At 39.2% G+C, this 18,912-nt stretch overlaps 1 protein-coding gene across 5 annotated transcripts in view; it reads left to right on the top strand.

The window, feature by feature from the left end:
• Positions 1 to 18,912, top strand: part of TBL1XR1 (TBL1X/Y related 1) — a 125,295-nt gene that overhangs the window by 49,654 nt on the left and 56,729 nt on the right. For 4 of the 5 annotated variants that reach the window (XM_026105694.2, XM_064516630.1, XM_064516632.1 and 1 more), the window contains exon 2: positions 3,886 to 3,950. The gene's annotated coding sequence lies outside the window, so the exon portion shown is untranslated. Of the gene's footprint in view, positions 1 to 3,885; positions 3,951 to 9,009; positions 9,102 to 18,912 lie in introns of all 5 variants that reach the window. The other variant, XM_064516631.1, reaches the window with a different exon arrangement.

Below are 18,912 nucleotides of genomic sequence, written 5' to 3'. Positions count from 1 at the left end.
CAGAAAAACAGATGTCATTGTAGAAGTGATGAATTATTTTTAAAAAAAATTCCGTACATCTCTGTGGAGCTGGGATTGAAAGAGGTAACTTTGATTTTCCTCTGTTTATGGCCGAAGCGCTGCAGTGGTAGAATCACTACTACACTTGTATGTGCCTGTTATCGAGATGAGAGGGAGCTTTCAATGGAGTGACTAGCTTTCAATTTAGGCTCTGTAAACTATTGTCCGATGCTTTTTGCAGCCTAGCTACTGAGGGGAATATCCAGGATTTAGTTATTTTTAAATCTGTTTTGTTTGAGACACTCTTTCCAGATACTGAAGCCAGATAACCAAGATACTTAAGGAGAACTTAGTGGAAAAAATGTTGTGTCTGTAGAAGGCTTTTGCAATGTGCAAAGAACAAAATTTAATGAGTAAAGTTGTTAAAATAGCACAAGAATCTCGGAAAGTAGTATAAACAGTACGATCCTAAGAGGATTGTAAGAAAAACATGAATGCGCAAGTTCAAATGAAGAGCAAAATGACTCAAACCTCCTGCCAAATCCTTTGCTTTAGCGGTAGCACTCACCCAGCCTTTCCCACCATGAGTCTCTGTGGGACAGATGGATGGATGGGCGGGGGAAATAATGTCAATGACAATGTTTGTAGAAGAAAAAAATGAAGCATTTTTGCAAGTAGCTTTTTTAAAAAAATCCCTTTTTTGAATTGATTATGTTTGGAAACATGTAAGGAATAGTGTTAGGCTACATCTGTATTCTGTGCGTTTTTAACCAGATTTGTCATCGTGTGGGGCCACAGTTGACTTTATCTGTGGTTTTGTCTTTGTACCGCGTGATTATTCCTCAGTTGATAACAATAGCACAGATTGGCGTTTGCTTTCTTGGTGTCTGGTTTGGCATGTTAGATTTGGCGTTGCAGATGGGAATTGCCTGTCCTGTATAACCTGTTTGGCTGGAAGTCCTTTCTGCCACCTCTTGGTGTGGGCAGGTCACGGGAGTTCATTGCTTCAGATATTGCTGCATCACATCTGGATGCTCTTGCTGATGAGGCAGTGTTAGAAGTTGTGCTGTGCATTCGGGTGTAGTGTTACAGGCGGACACCGACCTCAGGCATGCTGTGCTTTCACAAGAAGCCCTGGGTGGACACAGCTCACCACTACCTGCCACAGAGTTCCTGGGAGGTGATTTTTCTGAAAATGCTCAGTGCTAGCCAAATTTTGTTTTTTCTTTAGGTTGATAGGACCAGTGTTCGGTCAATGCCAAATAAGTGCGTGGGATTTTTGGGTTTTTTTTTTGTTTGTTTGTTTGTTTTCTTAAAAACCCTACCCCCTCACATGTGAAGGATCTAAACTTAGAAGCTAGTGTGCTTTACCCAAGTGTTTTATCAACTTTAAGTGTGTTTGGTGGGTTGTGTCATGTAGCATAGGTGTTGCTTCACCTGGTCATGTGTTTAAATCACTGTAACAGGCCTGTATATAAGAGTGAGAGAGAGTCTAAAATCAAACAAGTATAGCCTTATTTGAAGGTATTTGCTGCATTAACAATATCCAGTAGGATAAATGTGGAAGGAAAACACTTTGCTGACGAGACATTTGCATTCAGTAACTTGGCTCTGAAGGAGGCCGCTGCAGCTTTTTCTAAATGTTTACGTGTCATTTAAAGCACTCTAATTTAAAATTGGAGCTTCCGACCAGCTAATACAAGCGAGGAGTAAAGCCGAGGCAGTGAACCCTTTCTTTGCTTGTTGTCTGCTCCCTTGAGTCTTTGATTCCAGCTTCTTTCCATGTCGCTGCCCTGTTCAGATGTAAAACCAAGGCCAAGGAGCCTCTTCCACAGTCGCCTCTGAGAGGTTTCCCTCTCCAGCTCTGGCCGTAAGTGCTGCACTCAGAAGTTTGCATGAGGGCGCAGGGGTGTTGGGAAGAGACGGTTTAGGAAGTATATACTAAGAAAGCCTTTTTTCATTGAAGAAAGTTGTTTATGTTTGTGCAATTGCCATTTATTTGTGTTTGTTACATTCCTTCTGCAATGAAATAACACAAGCTGAGTGTCACACTCACAACTAGGCATCAGAGCTCTCCAACACATTGCTTTGGACACAGCTTTTATAGCGATTTAGACCGTCTTAGAGGCAGAGTACGTGGCCTAGCAGTGTGCTCTGGGTCGGTGCTGTGTTTTGTTTTTAAGGAAAACTGCAGTGACAGGCACGTAATGTTTTCATTACGTGAAGGTAATGAAGGTGAGGTGATAACGCTTTCTCTTCTGTGCGGGGCTGCCAGTCTTGCTGTGCAACCCCCCAAACTTTCTGGCTATCCTCACATAGGCAATTGTGTCACTTGACAAGTGAAGTTTTCTTCACACTATTTACATAATTTCTGCAGTACCAGTACCACTGAGCAAGGGGGGAAAAAAACGTGTTTGCAAATCCTTTGAATTCCCAGCATTCCTGCATTCTTTCTCGTCCTCTGCAGCAACTCCACTCGCGCACTGTAAAGGTTACGTTTCCGTCGGCGTCGATGGTGCAGTGGGATGTTCCAGGAATGAAATAAGCTTAATTGCCGCAGCTCTTTATTTGACTAGGTCAAAAATGGTTTTATAATAAACTATTTCCTCTTGGTTGAGCTTGAAAATTGCATGCGAGAAAACTCTTGATGGTGAGCCCTGAAAACTGTATTTATTCTTACTCATACCAAAAGTTTTTGAACACAGTTTACAGACGTTTTGTAAACAGTTTAAAATAAAAAAAGTTTAATAATACTTGTAGTCACCCATAGCCATCTCTCCCTCTTTCTGTTCTTTGAGTGTCTAATAAGATTATGTCTTAGCAAGAAAAGCAGTTTTTAACAAGTATTTGTATGGAGAGCAGCCACTCACAAATATTAGTGTGAAGAAAAATCACTGGTAGTGAATAGCAGTGAATAAAAAGGGATATTGCCATGGATGGAGTTAACACATGCTTGGACATCAAAAAGCGTTTGCAGAGACTCTCTTAACTTCTTGCCCATTTCTGTTCATATTGTAATATGCATAAAATAACTATTACTGATATTTGAAGAAAATTACCAAAATGTAGGCGAGCATGGATTTTGGATTATGATTTTGTTCTATTTTTGAATATGGGAAGGACTTATCTTGACTATTCTGCTGGAAAATTTTGGTTGTGTGTGGTGTTCTCAAAGGTAGCCAGCAGCGAGTGTAAGCTATTTTTTCAGTTAATGAAGCAATGCGGGAGTTGGTGACCTGTCTGGGTGCATGGTCACACCTGGGTACATAAACTGTGTCCTTCAGTGCAGTCACGGACCCTTAATGGATTTAACCATTTTAGAAGAGCAGTCCGCAGACAAACCACTGGAACAGGTATTTTTGTCTGGGGCTTTTCCAAGCATATGGAAGTGTCTAGCTGGAATTTGTTTCCAGGAGAAACGTGGCATGGAGTGGAGGCATTGTCAGCTTTCTGCTCGGTGTAGTTAACTTTCAAAACCCTTTTTTGGAGAATTAAGGCAAAATCCAGACATCAGGATTTTTGTACGCAGGTTATTTTGTTTATATATGTTCCTACTGAATGGGTGCAACTGTCTAGAGGGCCAATGGCAGAAGTAATTCATTCAGCGGGCTTATTTGTTCAAAGCTCTGTATTTCAGGCTCCCCGCAGGAGCAGTTCTTGTGATGTGGCTAGCGACAGGATATATGCAAAAAACCCAGCTCTACTTGCTATTCTGTTCCTGATCGCTGCTGACATATAGGCTGTATACAAATTCGGTGGTAATAACTCAGCTCCTTGAACAGACTGAGCTACGAAGGCCTGTATTTCATGCTGTTTTATTGTATTAACACCACCTTTTTCAGAATAATAAATAATTTTTCCTATTTTGTCTCATTTCCTTTTCAGCATCACCCTTCTGTGGCAAGAGGCACCTGAAAGGAAAACTTCCTCATATCAATGCACTGCCAATGGTAAGTACCTTTTCAGCTGACTAAAAGTGGTGTGGTTTCTTCCTCCAAAGGTACCGTAAGTCAACTTGTATTGCAAATATTTTTAGAATAACTACTTTTTAGCACAGAATGTGATTATTTTAATGTTTGAAGCAACATCTGAAGTGCTGTTCTGTTTGAAAAAAATATTTAAATTGTTTCCAGAGTTTATTCTGTGGAAAATAGGGCAACATGTTAATTTTGAAGCAAGAAGTGTAATTTGACAATAACACTGCTCATCCTGTTGGTAACTGCTTTTGCTTCCTCTTTTGGCCAAGAGCCTGTTGTGGGGAAGCTGTCGATTGGCTGCGTGCTCTATTGCCCCCACTTGGGTGCTTTCTGCAGTTTGTTTCAATACTAACATCTTCCCTTGTTAAAAAGCTCTGCGGTGTCAGGTGTTTTTTGCTTCAGCACATTTGATAGCGTAAGATAGTGAAGTTAAGCTCTTTGCTGCTATAGAAATGGGCTTGGTTGATGCTATCATCTCCTTGCTTCATTTCTGGAATGTTACTAAATATTACAGATTATTGGAAGCTTCTATTTGCAGACTATCTTTATGGTTTATTAAGGTTTTCTAATAGTTGAGCAGATGGGAAGCAGGGGTGAGGCCTGAAAGAGGAGGACTGGAAGTTAATGCTCCAGCTTTGATCAGGTTCAAATAATCTTTTTTTCCTGCAGTTTTGGTGTCTGGTGTTGTCACAGTCTAAGTGTGTTATAAGAACATTAACTGCAGCATTAACCTTAAGAAATACATGCATAAAGTGCCAGCCTGAATTTCGCATTTCAAGGATCTCTAGATCATTGTGCTCTGTTCCCAAGTTAAAGGGGTACTATTTCTACCTACCAGCTTTGAAAACTTGATTTGGGATCTGAGAGCTGGTTTCCTTTGTTTTGTCTATGGACATGGATCTAAAGAATACGTAAATCAATTACAGCCTCAGTGATACCTTTCCAACTCCCCTGTGGTCGTACTGTGAGCAAAGCAATGCTCAGAGGCAGAGAGTTTGCATGGGTGTAACTGGCTTGTTTTGAAATTGCAATGTAGGAAGCAATTGTGTTGATTCTCAAAGGCAACACGGAGTGAAATGTAGTGCAGCCTATTTGGCACTAACCAAAACAAATGTAACTCTGAAATCAGAAAATCTGCACAGAGCATGCGTATCATTTAATACCCTGGCGTTTAGGCTCAAAATACAGTTTATACATGTAAAGTTTGTATTGATTCAGGATGAATAGCATCTGTTGGGAACAGATTTGTTGAACGAGAAGATGTTATTTTTATCTGGTGACTTTGCCTGGTATTTTACCTTTCCAAAACTGAAACTAGCTATACCCTTGGCCCTTTCTGTTGTAAAGTTTTCATAGTTGATGTTGACCTTTCTCCAACAAAAAGCTACTCTAATTTCTTTTTATTTTGTATTAGTTGCACATGTTTTAGTCATGATTTGAAATACGGTTCTGTAATACTGCTTCTGTTAAAAACATGACTCATTCCATATTAACCTAGGCTTATACTTCATTAAATTTTAAAAAATTGAAACTGTATTTGAAACGTTACTGCATTTTGTCCTGATTCCCCCCCCCCCCCAAATGATATTAGAAATCCAGAATTGCACAGCCTCAAGGGCATGCTAGTTATTACAGGGATCATAAAACATACTTAACTTTTACTCGTAGTGATGTGAAATACTCTTCACTCTTTTCCTTATAAGATCTGCTTTTTCTGCAAAGTTGTTTTATTATTCTAGAGATTTCTGAACAATTACTGATCTCTTAATTAACTTTGAAACAGTTTGAATGTAGATTTAAGAGACAAGCTAGACAAATTCTTTGTCATCCCCAAAGTAATCATAACTTACTTACATTAACTTTGTAATAAATAAAGACTCTTACAGATTTTATTGTGTCGGTTTTGTCTTGGATGTTTGTAGACAAAATATGGTCAAACAGTGGTTGATCTGAAAGAGCAGCTTGTTTCTTCTTAGTCAGAAACAAAAGTAAAATACAAGTTATGCATCCTTTGTATCTTTTTTTTTTGTTGTTTTTTCTATTTTAAACATACTTTTAAAATGCTTACTTTCTGCATCACAGATGACATATTAACGCGTGACTAAATAGGGCAAAACAGGAGTTACCTCTTAAAATCAATTAACATATTGGGATTGTTGGCAATTGTTTTCAAATATTTATCCTGTGATATAGGCTGGTAAGACGGGCAGTACCGCTGTGGTCAGTTCTCTTTCCCATTCTTCTGTTTATCTGTAATGTCCATCAGAGTTTGAAAGGCAAGATATGAAGGCTTAACAAAAAAAAAAAAAAGCTTGTTAAGTAAAGGAGAGTTTGTATATAATACTACCTTTTCTAGGATTTCAAAATTTCATGTAGAGGTTGATAAGTAGGTATTTACCCAAGGTTCACAAGGGATTAATGAATGTATTAGAAAGAATAATCAAAAGCCCTAGACCTTTGGCCTGAACACAAGACCACATCGGGTTTTTCCGTTAAAAGTTTTGGGAAATGAATTTTTTTGTGAAATGATGGAACAACTAGCTTGCTGGAGAGAGCAAAAGCATTAACAGAAGCATATCTTGGATTAACTTTCATCATTTCACATGGTTCCAATTTAACAGTCTTCAAGGCAAAACTCAATGTATTGACTATGAAGAACTAATTAGTAGCTTGTTTGCTTGTTTTTAATAAAGCTAATTCGGAACACTAGTGAAGTATGTTTTTGTGTTAAGGGACTAGGAATGAAGGCTCCAGAGTGGGTTTTGTTACCAGAACTGCCAGTAAATGACATGATTTTATTTTGTGATATTTCCTCTGATGTGAAGCCTTCATAAAGGTAATACAAATACTTGATAGGCTATAGCTAGCATACAGCACAGCTGTAATAAAATAGAAAAAAAAAAAGAAATCCAGAATGAGTGATACAAAAAAGGAGCAAAGAAAAAAATGTAAAATGGGAGAATGCAGCTGTTTGTAAGTATTTTGCAGTTTATAGTAGGTGATAAACCGAATGTTTTAAAAAAAAAAAAAAAAATACAGCATTGCACAAGAGGCTAGAATTCCTGTTGGGTTTCTTTGCTTTGTTTTACATGGCAGAGGTTGAATCGTAGCAGGATACTTACAGATAACTAGTAAGAGATGAAAAATACTGAAGTTCACTTCTGAAAACTACAGAGTAAGTACAGCTAGCTTCCATGCACAGTTCCGAAAAAGACTTCTGAGCAAGACCATAGTTCTGGAGGGAGCATGTGATATTGGTAAGTCTAAGGGTCAGATATTTTCATGTTTTGCCAAGTGCAGAAGCAGTGGATCTGACCTTAGCTGCAGTATGGAAGGTTAGTTTTCGGGCTTTAAATCTTGTAGCAGCAGATTAAAATTTGTCAACTGAACTCTGTCATGCCCTATAGCCATCTGTGTCAACCCAAGAGGCAGGAATGTCTGATTTGCTTGTGAACCGACCTATGAATTACCTCAGTTTTCAGCCCAAGATGTTAAAGAAAATCTACTCCCGTTTTAAACAATTACCTCCAGTCTCCTAGAACCATGAATATGAAACTTCAAATTTTCTATGTAAAGAGCATTGAGATTGCACGACTCAAGGGTAAATTTGTTCTGAAAAAAATGCAAAATGAGGCTAGAAGGTTTGTGTCTCAATAGCTTCTGTTTTAGATATGCTTAATTCATGGGTTATAGGGTACTTTTACTAATTGCAGCCCTTGAGTTGTATTCTTCAGGACTTTAAAGTGCAATAAAGTTGAAAGTAGCTTCACAAGTTCCCAGAAGATCTTTTCCATCATACCTTGCAAGGGTTCTCTTGCAAATTTTAGAAGCGAGACAGTTTGCCTGTATGCTTTCTAAATTTCACTGGAGCAGGCCTTTCATTAAGGAGTGTACAGAAAGCTGCATATCGCGCAGAGGCTTGCTGTGACGGATTTAATTCCACAGGAAGTAACCACAGGGGGATAACAAATCCGCTTGCTGATAAATCAAACAAGGCAACATGGTGGCCTCTTAAGAGGCATCCTGAAAAACACTATGTACATGTTCTTGACTCCATCTTCTACTACGTGGTTAGTTTGACAAAGATGAAGATCAACACACTGATCAGTTAAAAGGTCTCTGTGCAGAAGAGGATGGAGGATCTTATCGTTTATTAGACGCTGACACAGATAAGAGTGAGGATTTGCAGTGAGCACATGGTTGCTTAGTCTCTAGGAAAGCAGAGTCATCACATCTAAGTCAAGTCTACATTGTCTCTTGAGGGAAATACAAAGTATAGGGTGCCTTAAGTGCTGTAGTTGTTGAAGTCCATTTCCCTCAGTGCTGTCTACTTTTTGGTGATTATATCGTACCATATTTTGAAGAAGCTGCTTACATGTTACATCAACTGTTCGTACACGTAAGAGACTTCTTTTAAGGGCAGGGCTTTGAAGGCACCAAGTCTCTCGGGCCAGGAAATTCCGTGGGTGTGATACTTAACATGATTAGCTATCTGAAGGATTTAGTCCAGAAACAGGAGTGGTTGGAGGAGCTGGGGAGGATGGAGAAATCACCCCAAATAAAAAGAGATTCAGTGAAGGGATTAAGAGAGGTCTGCCAGAGCTTCCCCAAGACTTCAGCAAGACTTTTTCTTTGAAACCCCTTTGTGATGCATTCTGTAGAGCCTTCTATAACCTAACCACTCCTTAAGACAGCTGAAGAAATAAATGACTGTGGTTCCAGCCATTGTGTTAAAATGGTTCCATGCAGGGTAAGACAGGCAAGGGAGGGGGCAGGATGCTGCAACTAGAACTGGGGGGGAAGGAGGGAGTGTGGCAACAGGAGTTGGACTTGCAGAGGTTGATGTGGAGCCTGTGCCGAGAACAGCAGGAGCTCCATGACACTAGCCTCAGGGTTCCCTGCAGTTTGCACTGCAGTTGCAATGCAAAAGAAAGTAAAGAATTACTGTCGTTGCCATGGCTATGTATGCCATGTTTGGATCAAGTCATGGAAAAGCTAAATCATAATACATTCCATGACTTTGTCTCAACAGGAGCTGAATGTCAGTGTCACAATTATAATGATGCTGTTCTTCGAAGTACCTAAGAAATAATGTTTGCAGCTGGGCAGACCTTGAAGAAAAAGGTAAAGCTGAGGATTAGATTTTGCTACAATGAAGACGGGGACTCCTGCTTTCAAAAGTTTGAGACTTAAGGTGTTGACCACAGGAGACATTAGTAGTTACTTCAAAAAAAAAAAAAAAAAAAAAAAAAAAAAAAAAAAACCACTGCAAGACTAAGGCCCTTGTCCTTCAAATAATATGCATGTGTGTACACATAATTTCAAGTGTAGGAATACTTCTTTTAGAGCATAAATAAGGACTACTCACATGCTTAAAATTAGCCAATCCTGAAAGTGTTTTCAACAGTAGGCCCTAAAAGTGCTCATGAAATTTATTGTTCAGGCTGTTGGTTGTACAGTTTATGGAGTATAGTTTTAAAAGGAAAAATGTATACATTTTCAACAGTTTCTGGAATAGTCAAAACTGACAGCGTTGGGTTTTGGAAATGTTCAGTGTATTCTATAGGAAGCCAATCCTTTAGATTAAAAGAATTTTTTTAGTTGAGCAGATATTGAGGAAGCAAGTAGAGAAATGGTAAAACAAAATAATGCATCATAGATGGCAAAATTTTTACTAATACTCAATATTGATTTCTTCAGAGCAAAACGGTAATGTATTTCTTAGTTTTAAGTAGGATCTCATTCTCTAATATTTAAAAAAATGTAAACAAACCAAACTCCTCCAAATAACCTAAATTAAAATGCATTAAAAAAAAAATAGAAACCCATAGCAGAGCTGCCTGGGAACAGAGTGCCTTTTGTGCTTCCACCAGGCAAGTTGCAGCACTGGCAACCACCACAACACAAGGAAGTTAGAAGTTTTGAAGTAAAATAGACAGTTCCACTGAATAGTGTAGGTTGTCTTGAAGTCTTCCATTAGTAGGCAAAATAAACTAACAGACAAACTAAAGGATAGAAGAGCAAAGCATTTTGACAGATGCAGTTTAGATCATAATTATTACCTTTTTAAAAGCAGAGAAATTAATAATGATATGAAGTGAGTTGATATTTTACCAGTGACCTACCAGATTCTTCATGGGATTTTACTAGCATTTTCACAGGCTGTATTTGATAGAGTAGTCTTAAATTTTTTTTCATGATTTAATTTTCCCCGATAACCTGGAATTCGTTTCTGAAGCTTTCTGCTCCGTCTAAAAATCAATGGGGGCTATTATCAATGAAAGAAGATGAAATGCAGTGTTTTTTTGTCTGATGATTGGTTACAGCTAATAGTTATATTTCACAATATTTATCCATAAATTCTACTTTTTGGACTGGCATGAATTAGCTAGCTAATCTAGTGGTATATAAACTGAAGAGGAAGTAGAAATAGTATGAAATAGAAGAAAAATTGACTGTGTGCTATGGTAGGGCGCGTACTGTGGTAATAATTAAAGTTTATATACTCCTGTATTTTGATCCATTTTTGGAAGGGCTTTTTAGTTTTCTTTTTATTCTTTTTGTAGTGCGCAAGCTAACCCAAACAGACCAGTTTCCGTTTCAGAGGGAGAACGCCCCTTTCCGTTTTGTTCCACCGTCAGCTCAAGCTCACTAGTGAATGAATCAAGCGAAAGGGAAACCGCTGTCCTTAAACATGAGCAGAAATGGTGGATCCGTTTTCATGTCGTATTGGAGAACTTTCTCTGCTGCATCTCTCAGCATTTTACAGTTCAGAGAAAAGCTGTGACGAAGAATTCTCAGCAGAATCATAAATATGTAATTATCTAAACAGCCAGAGTGTTTAGCCTCTGGCAGGTGCCCAGCGCAGTGGAATTGTAACAGCAGAAAAAAACTAGGCCGATCACCAAAACTAGTGAAACAACCTCAGTAATGGGATGAGAACCGTTGCTGTTCCTCTCCTATTGACACTGCCAGTCCCAGTTTTTAAATCTTAAATGTATCTGCTGCAATAGATTGTGTTTTTGTTACAGCTTTTTCACTGTATTTTTTTTCCCCATGTTGTCTTTTTCCCCCCCTTCCTCTCCCCTGCCTTGGGCTTTTCTTGTCTTTGCTAATTTGCACTGGTTCAAGCGTTTAATAGCACTAGTAGCAGTGCAGCTAGCATTAGGTTGTGTCTTGGTTGATCGGTGTGCCGTCTGGTTTAGTGGGGAGGGGTATTTTATGTTTTTCCGGTGGGTTAGCTGCCGTATGCCTATGGTAAAGTTTGTGACCTGAAACGACCCCTTTCCCACCCTGTGAATGATTCTCTAAAGGAACTGGAAACACAGTGTCAAATGTTCTTGATAGTGACTAGGCTTGTGGCATACTAAAAAACTAAGCTGGGTGTTAGATGTTCCTAAAGTAGGAGGAAACCTAAGGATGGGCCCCTTTGTGTCCTAGCACGTGAGTGTTACCTTCTGGTTGAGAAGAACTGTGATTATTTCACAGAAGATGACGTTAATATATCACTTGTGTGCGATCGGGTCGTGATCCTAGTTTCATTGTTGTCAACAGAAAGTCGATACTAGTTCGAGTCAACAAAAGTAAAAGCTGCCCTTAGTTTCTGTGGTGTAGATTCTGGGAGATAACGTGTGTTGCTGTGCTACAACAACAGGAAGCCTGTAGGCTGGCTGGGGGGAATGATATTGAAAATACATACTTTTATTTGCTCAGGAGAAACTGAGACCTGCTAGCCACCGAAGACCAGGGGCTCTGCTTCTATGTGGCCGTCCAAATGGGTGCCAGACCTTGAAGCCTGTGCTTACATGAGACGTCTCTAATATGCCATATGAATAGCATAAAGGGCATAGTCTCTGGGTCAGTGCACCCATATGTTCAAATGAGGGTTATGTGTATTCTTCTTACTGTGATTTAATGGATATGTACACAAAACTCATCAGGATAAGAGATCTGAATCCTCCTGGGGTTGGTACTGAACATGATACGTGCGTAGGCTCCACATCCATGAATTTGGTGTGAGCACAATTGGAAGTTGTTGATACCAAAAGTGACCCGCAGTTTAGACTACTTGTCCTCATTCAAGAATATATGTGGTATTTCCGCTTTTCATTTCTTTTTGCCATACATTGACAATATTTTAGTATGTTCTGCCTGTGTTTTTAAAATGTTTTGTGTGTGCAGGTGTTTGACATCTGTTTCAAAAACAAAACCATTAGCATGAATGAAGTTCAAGTTCATTGTAAAATTATGAAAAGGAGAGGACCTTATTTAAGTAAGAAACTGGCACATGAGCATAGCAGATTTTGTAAAATCAAAATAGTTGTTCCACTGTTTTTTGAGCTGCTTTCCATGTTAGTACCGTTGCCACTTTTTTGAAAGCTGCTGTGCATTTCTGCGAAGGAGGATATAGTAAGTCAAATACATACGATGGATTATGAAAAAGTGGTTTTAAGTGTGTGCTAATTAATGAGAATCTAAAATAAAATCAGCAGCAGTTAAAATGAATAGAGGGCAGATCAACTGTCAGAGCAGATTCTTTTTTCATGAATAAAAGAAACATTTAAAACTATCAGGTACATAACACACAAATTAAAGGGAAAAATAGATGGTCAAAGGTTAAAGAGGGAATGAAAACAGAAGTTTTATGGTCACAAGATCAAATGAGGCATTAGTTAATTTTCCTTTTTTGGTGCAGTTCACCAGGAGGTCAAGTAATTCAACTGAATGATTGAACTGGAACAGAAAAGAGTGCTGGAAAAACTGATTACTAATAACACAAACAGAAAAATAATCAAATGAACTTAACACTCAATGTCAGCTTTCATATTAAAACACATTTGAAAATGCTGGAATTCCACCCCGGTAGTATGGAACATATAAAACAACTTTATAACAGCTATTCTTGCAACAGTTGATAAATTATTCTGCTAATGAGCCATCAGAATGGATTTAACCAAGAAATGTCTGATACGCGGAGGATGTTTTCACGAGACTGACCGTCTGGGAAGGGGTAGTAACCTGAGGAGCAGCCTAAGGGTTATGATCCCAAGGAATCACTCTGAGGTAACTGTTAATTACATACATTGCAAATAGAAACAGTGTTAGAGATGCTCGGGTTTTACTCTGAATAGAAGACACAATACAAGTTGTTGTTTCCTGATACGGGTTCCCTGAGGTGATGAGATGCTTTCTAGACAAGATAGTTACTGTTTTTTCTCCTGCAGATTTCATACTTTTTACAGTAAGCAAGCAAGTAAATAGTCTGCTTATCAATTTCTGAATATGCATGCAGCTTAGAATAGGTTGTTTGCACTCCTTTCCACTGACCTAATATCCCAGTTTCTTGTGTGTTTAACTTTTCCCAAAACACAATCCTTTTGTGCTGAATCTTTCGATGTTGGTTATTGCCGAGGTGTTTTCTATGCTGTTGCAGTTCACTAGATTACTGGTTGAAAGTCCACCGCAGTCAGTGGGCGGACTCGTAGGGGCTGCATTGCATGTGCTGGTTTTCTGGCTGGGGCTGAAAGCCGCTCTGAAGATCCTCTTGGGGAGCGAGGTCTTTTCCCTGCCCCATCCGGTTTTGTTCCACTGTTCTCTTTGCCTGATCTGACTGACGTTTCTGGGTGTGTCTACCTTCTTGTAGCCTAGAGGAACAAGCAGTGCTCCTTTTTTCTGTTGGTTTGTTTTATTCATACGTGCCATGGTTTTCTTTATGGTAGTCCAGTGTATTTCAATTGAAATTCTTTCACTCCTCACCCCAACTAAATAAACCTACTGACCTTTGTGTTGCGTTATGACTTCGATGCTGCTGTTACAGCCAGTGTCGGCCTGAAGAGGTTGACAGAGCTCTTTGAATAATGCTGTGTTGCTTCTCCCTCTCATCAGATTGCTTTTTATTCATCCACAGTTAATGTGCACTGTAGAGTATTTGAAGGAAGAAAGAATGTGATAAGGGGTAACATAAGTGCAATCTTCTGGAATATCTTAACCCTGATCTCTCAGTCCCTGGAGTCCTCTTCTGAGGAAGGGTTGCTATTCTTTGTAGCATGTGCACACATGTCCAGAGAGAGAGAGACACATATATACACTATATATACTTATATATATGTGTATATGTATTTATATGGTTGCAGTTGACAAGACTTACTTATCCACATAGATTTCGTGAACAGCTATAGTGAAATCTGCCTTTTTTTCATAAAGTGGTTCATTTTTGGTTTTAAACAAAAGAAAAGCACTAAATGTAATCTGTCTAGACTTCAGTATGGCGTTTGCTGGCAAATTACTAGTTTAGATAGATGATGAGATGTTGTAGGAGAATTGTGAAGTGACTAAGGAGCACATTAAAAGGGATACGACATCAGGTTGTGTTCAGAGGATGTGCTGGACCTGGGAATATTAGTTATCTTAAGATTTGGTCTTGAACTGATTTTAATATTTTCATTAATGAAGTTGGCACCAAAAGTAGGAGTGTGCAATAAAATTTGCTGATGACACAAAGTTGGGGGTGCTATCGTTATAGATGAGAAACAGAATATCATACAGGAAGAGCTGGAAGACCTCGAGGACTGCAGTGGAAAAAACAGACTGAAATTTAGTAGCATAAAGTTGCATTATCGTGCGCTTTTGGACAAATCAGAATTTTGCTCTAACCTGGGAGCTCAGCTCTTGAAAATGTAAGAGGAACAGAAAGACCTGTGTATATTAGCCAGTAAAAGCAAAGGATAACTGAGTCACTAGTATCATGCATCTCTGAAAAATGTAGTCCTAAGGTATGTAAGGTGAACAGGTACTTCTGGTGGGAACAGGAAGGTGTTAATGCTGCTAATGTGCAAGGGAACAGTGCTAAATCCTCATGGGTTATGTTCTGAGTTACTCTGGTAGACCATGTTCAAGCAAGATGAACATAAAGTGGAACAGGTGCCAAAAAGGACTAATAAAATGGTGACATAAAAGCTGAGTCTGCCTCACAAGAGGACACTGAGAGGTTGGCTGACTTGTTTAGCCTGATAAAGTGAAGTCTGAAAGAGGATATAATTGCTCTCTCTAAATACATGAGGCGTTGATAAATACTTGAACAAGAATAGGTATTTTTATATAAAGTTGAAGATGGCACTAGGACAAAAAGAAATGCATACGTTTTCACCAGGAGTACATTCAGGCTGGAAATTAGAAGACAGCTCATCCATTGGGGTATGGGATTTCAGAATAATCTTCCAATATTATACTAGGAGGCAAAACAAAACAAACAAAAAAAAGCCTCACTAGTTTTGAGATGGACATCAGTTAATACAAACTGTTCAGGAAATTCAGAAGCACGTGACAGCTCTTGGATTTGGATAACAACTTGCATGAATTTGTTATGTAAATGGATTGAAGTTTGTACTTAAATTCTGAAGCCTTCCAAAGAGAATTCATGATATCCTTATAGAGCAAACCTATAGAAAAATATTTGGGGCTCTTAAGCTTCTGTCCTTACCCCAAGACTGATCTGGCACTTTTTGCATAATGCGTGTGAGTGGAGAAGTATCAGCAAAGGCAGAGTTTGAACAGATTGTTTCTAAAAGTGTCAAGTTACCTCTATTGGTGACAGGTACTTAAAGAAATTGAAATTTCTACAGCTCAAAGTTAGGAAATCCCTTGCTTCATTTTGAAGAAGAAACATTGCAGCTTGAGCAAAGTGTAACGTTCCACGTATTTTTGTGACCCGCAGCACAGATTTGATGAGTCTCGTGGAAAGTCTGCAGGGGTTTGTTGGCGCAGCGTTGTGTCAGTAAAGTTGCGTTGAGATCCTAGAAAGACAGGACATGGAGGTGGCAGAGGAAGGTGCGTTGCTCTTATTCTCCTACCCTAACAGCCCGCTCCTCTGTGTTCTGAGCAGCGTTACCTCCTTGGGAATCTTCCATTGGAAAACGAATGCATGTCAGATTAGTTATATAAAAAACACCTAATTCTGCCTCGTGTATGTCTGCGAGCTACATCTATGAAAATTGCATAGAGGTCAGCTAAAAGCATCTGTCTGGGAAGAGAAAGGGGTGAAATGTGTTTGCCCAGTGAGAGGTGTTCATAGCCCTTTCTCAGATGGTTTATGTGAGCTGAATATCATTTAGAGCAATTTCAAAGATAATGCTGTGGCTTGTTTACACAAATAACTTGCTGCGCACTGTGTCAGAGTCGAGAAATGATACTGCTCAGCTATTGTGTGCATGGTTTTAGCGTATTCGAAGAGCAACTTTGTGGCTAATTACTTAAAATTCACAATATACTGTGCACCACTGTCGTAAGTTGAAATCCTGTGGCAAGAATGGTGTAATTTTGAAGTTTAGTTACGGAGTCGGGCAGGGGAGGCGGTTGTGCTGAAGAGCATAGCCTTTAAGTATAGGCGGTTTGTCAGTGGGAGAAGAATTCTCTGTATTGCTGTGTGTTCCTAGAGCAGTTTCATAGCAGACCGCTTGGGTTAAATGAGAAGAGCAACACTACTGAAAAACAGAAATGGGCTGGAAGGGGGAGGGGGGGCAGTTGGGTCTGTAGTAATAGGTGCATGTCAAAAAAAAAAGAATCCCCCCAAAGAGAGCATTTTGAAAGGAGATTTTTGCCTCTGATTTTCTCTGCTGAGTTGCAATGAGAGAAGAAATTGCAGCATTTATAAAGAGCGGACTTCACGGTAGGAAATGTATCTGTTTATCACTTCTAACCAAAACTAGGCAAGCTGTATGGATTTTTAGTAACACCTAGAAAATCGTTTGTTTTGGGACTCTAACTCTACTGAGTATTTGCTGAATGAAGAACGAATTCTAGATGGGCAGAGGCACGCACATGTAACGTTTTGCCTCGCATGAGGGTAATGGTTTATACATTTCTAGCAATTCAACTGTTTAATAAGGCATTCCCAGACTGGACCCAACAGCTAGAGCCAAGAACAGAAGTGTCCATTGCTGTGATGCTTTCTTCTTTCCCCTTTCAGCCTCTTCCCACCAAGCGCTTTCCCACTTACCCTTTGCTGAATCCTGACCAAGCTCGGTTCTCCCATTTCTGCTGTGTTCACAGGTCCTTCTGCGCCCCTGCGTCTTTATCTGCCGGAGTTCAAAATAACAGAAATCGTTTTCTGTCACGACTAGTTGTATATATGTTACTTTGTTCCAAATACAAGGTAGACTTGCTGTATAGCTCCCTACCTAGTTTTTCTGCATCTAAACCAAGGGCTAGCATTTAACCTTGCAGTAAGAATAAAAATATTTCATTGGCCAGAGAAGTTACTGAATTTAGATAAAGAGGACAATATTCAACAATGTATTTATCCTGACTGAAACAGCTGATATTTTTAGAATGGACTAGGGAAGCCATGCTATATCTTAGCCCTTTCATTACCTTTGAGGGCTGTTTGATGTTTTTTGCCTCCCACAGAAGAGGAATCTCTTTTACGGGATTGCTAGAAGGACGGACTCAGCAGAAGCAGCGATTCCGGCTGTCTGGAGGACCTTGGTCAGTAAGAAAGATTGTAGCAGATGGTCTAAGGAAAATATATTAAAACACAACAACAAAAGTCCCGCACAGGAGATTTTTTTTTTTTTTGACATTTTGCTTTTATGTTGTTTATCGACCTTGTCTAGTTAGATTACAATCTCTTCAGCACAGGAACTAAGTCTTACATGTTTATGCAGCGTTAGCATAATGGGGCCCTGATCTTGAAAAAAGGGTCTTTTGGATGCCTCTGATGTTCAGATAAATAGTGGTAATAATAATGTTCATAATGTCTGGTTTTAATTGTTGTAAAGGTTCCTTGAGGAAAAAAGAGAGATGCCTGAAATAGAACAGAAAAATGTAAGTGAAATGAGTAAAATCCTCATGATATATTGCATGTGGTGTTTTTTTAATTTCATTTGTGTTTTTTGCAGATCTTTTGTACAGCTCCATTTTATCCAAGTGTATAACCCCATCATAGCTTTTATAAGGGTTTGTATCAACGTGCATTGTACTTTTTAGTCAGCTAGTAAAGATGATGACTAACGGAGTTTTTTGGTTTTGTATAATCCTGGCCTTGCAGCCTTGTAACTCCCTTGATATCTGTTTTTTTGCAGTGCAGATAGGTCTTGTAGTCTGTGCCCATGCAATGGTTTGGCTCTGCCTTCTCTGCAAGCCTTGCTGGAGCAGGGGAGCGTACCCGAGTGTGTTGCCACTTACTGCCCTGCATGCTTGGTCGTTTTCTTAAAAGGCACTGGTTTTTTAGCAGCTCCAGTTTTTCTCAGATTTCAGTGTTACAAACTGAATTGAGGGGCAGGCTAAACGGGGATGAACTCAGTTGCCCATCCCTATGCTGTGAAAAATGCTGCCGTGTAAACACAGCTCATTTGCTTCTAGAAATTGGGTCAGGTTTTAATTGCATTGTCAGGGCTGGTTACAGCTTAAATAGTTTGCTTGTCCGAATGTGAAAGGGAACAAAAATGGGTCTGCTATTATCTTCTTCTAGCATTTATAAAAAATATAGTGTGTGTGTGTGTATATATATACATACGTGTGTGTGTGTATATATATGTGTGTATACACACACACACACACACACACACACTATGTACAATGGGCCTAGAAATCCCTACAAACCTTGACCTATTTGCAAGTATTATAGGCTCTCAGTTTTCTTCTTGACAAAATGAGCTAGCTTTTAATAATATATGTTGTAGCATGCTTACAGTGTACATCTTTCTCTTCTGAATCTTGCTGTTCTGAATAGACAAGCAAGTTTGCTTTATTTGAGGCTAAAAATAAGATTTTTTGATACATTCCCGAATAACAGTTTCAAGAGCCTAGCTGATTTAGGAGCTAAAATTAAAATCAGCGATCACTTGACAGTGCTGCCCTGTTCTTCTGTCCTTCACTGCCTTATGCAGTCCGAATAGGGCTTTTGCCCTCATCTTCATCTGCAGAGTTTGTGCAACTA

This window comes from Dromaius novaehollandiae, chromosome 9, assembly GCF_036370855.1.
Source record: "Dromaius novaehollandiae isolate bDroNov1 chromosome 9, bDroNov1.hap1, whole genome shotgun sequence".
Classification (NCBI taxonomy): Eukaryota; Metazoa; Chordata; class Aves; order Casuariiformes; family Dromaiidae; genus Dromaius; species Dromaius novaehollandiae.
This window is presented reverse-complemented; position numbering and strand designations above follow the sequence as displayed.